We start from the raw sequence: 2,199 nt of genomic DNA, 5'->3' as shown, positions 1-2,199 counted from the left end.
GTTTTCTCTGCTCATTGCTTCATATACATCATTGAATCTCACAAATTTGCATCTCAATTTAAGTAAATCCGGTTACCCACACTTTGATAGTGCCATGGGCTGCCAAAAGAACCAACAGCTCTGTGTTGGAAGAAGTACAGCCAGAGTGTTTCTTGGAGGCCAGGATGGCCAAATTTCATCTCTCATACTTGGGACATATTGCCAGGAGGGACCAGTCTCTGGAGAAGGATATCAGGTTTGGTAAGGTGGAGGGTCAGAGAAAAAGAGGAAGACCCTCAGTGAGATAGTTTGGCAAAGTGGCAGCATCAATGGGCTCAAGCATGGCAATAATTGTGAGGTTGGCCCAGGACTGGGCAGTGTTTCGTCCTGTTGTGCATACGGTCGCTATGAGTAGGTACCGACTCAATGGCACCTAACAACAACAACAATTATCCCCATTTTACAAGTGAGGAAATTTCAGCCTGAGTGTTCAAGTGTTGAAGCAATGGTCACACAGATAGTAACTAAGTGTGTAGAGTTTGACTAGTGGTAAAAATAGAAACACGAGCTTTGGAGTATGATCAATCTTGATTCTATCTCTTGCTTTAGTGTGACTTCCATCACATTCATGATATTTCTGGGTCTCAGTCTTGTCACCCATAAAATGATTATCTTGCTAGTATTGTCCCCAGGAATTATAAACTAAGATATCTGCAGAGGCTTGGTGTAGGGAGCTCTGCGTTACTGACAAACACAGGTGTGGTACCTTCCCAGGATGTTGCTGATGGGTAGACTATGGGAGTTGAAGTTTGGGCTGGATTCTACTCTTCAGGTTCATGCTCACTCATTCACACATTTAATCATTCATTTTGTATTTCTAGAACATCCACAATGTTATAGCATGAGCCTAAGCCCTGCAGATGCATAGCTAAATAGTGTTCAGGCCTTTTTTGCTCTTGACTCAGACAAACATGGAAAGAACCAATGAAAACGTAGCATTATATCCTGGCATCTTCAGGTGGTAGAAATCTCATCTCTGCATTTCTAAGGCTGAAGAGGCTCCTGAGAGTTCATGTGGCACAACATCTCCCTCTAAGTAAGATAACATCAGAGCCATTCTAGGCAGGTGAAAAGCTCTGTTTCAGTAAAGCCCCAGAAAAAGTGTATTGTACAAAATCTCTCATGGTACACTGTTCTATCATGATCCTGAGGGTTTTCAATGGCTGATTTTTGGAAGTAGATCTCCAGGTCTTCCTTCTTAGTATATCTTAGTCTGGAAAATCTGCTGAAATCTGTTCACCATAGGTGACTTTGTTGTTGTTCTTAAGTGCTGTTGACTCACTTCTGACCCAAAACAACACTGTATAGGGTTTCCAAGGAGTGGCTGGTGAGCTTGAACCATGGATCTTGTGGTTCAAACCAATTTTGCAGTCCAGTGCATTATCCCACAGTGCCACACCAGGACTCCCAGGTTGCTCTGCTGGTATCTAAAACCAGAAGCATAGCTTCCAGCATCATGATAGCATGCAGGCTACCACAATGTTGCAGGCTGACAGACAGATGGTGGCCTAAAGGAGAGAGAAATGAATGAGGAAATCAAAGACTGTGGACCAGTTAGAACAGCAATAATATACACACACAAAACCCCCACAAAAATAACAACAATAGCTTTCAAGAGCAAACCTAGATTCAGAGGGCGTGGAGCAAGGTAGAATCTCCAGTGAGTAGTATCCATTCTGCCTATTCAGAAAGGAGATGAGGATAGGTCTCTTGCAATACAATAGCGAATAATTGTTATCAGGACTGATTGTAAGGGCTGGAAATGTAAAGGTGGACGTTTTGGGGCAAAGAGAGGGGAGTGATTAACCTTACAGTCTAGGAGCAGAGTTCCCTGGGACCATCAAAGGAGAAGAGCAGAGAACGGAACACTACCAAGAGAAGCAGTGATGCCAGGTATGGAGGCAGAGACAATGACATCGGGAGATAGAGCAGCTGGAGACTTTGGACCTGGAGAGAGAGAGGGGCAGTATGCGGACGACCGGGGAGCAGGTTTGCAGGGTATACTCTTTGGCTGATGGATGATGCATGGAAGGGACTGTAACCATGGCAAGGAAACGCTATATGACGGGATCAATGTAAACTATCACCTAATTCACAATGAAGCATTAAAAAACAACAATAACAACAATATAAAAAGCTGTATTCCATAGTAATTTCTAA

Source organism: Chrysochloris asiatica, unplaced genomic scaffold (genome assembly GCF_000296735.1).
Source record: "Chrysochloris asiatica unplaced genomic scaffold, ChrAsi1.0 scaffold00302, whole genome shotgun sequence".
Classification (NCBI taxonomy): domain Eukaryota; kingdom Metazoa; phylum Chordata; class Mammalia; order Afrosoricida; family Chrysochloridae; genus Chrysochloris; species Chrysochloris asiatica.
The sequence above is the reverse complement of the archived record's forward strand: the minus strand, read 5'-3'. Positions refer to the sequence as shown.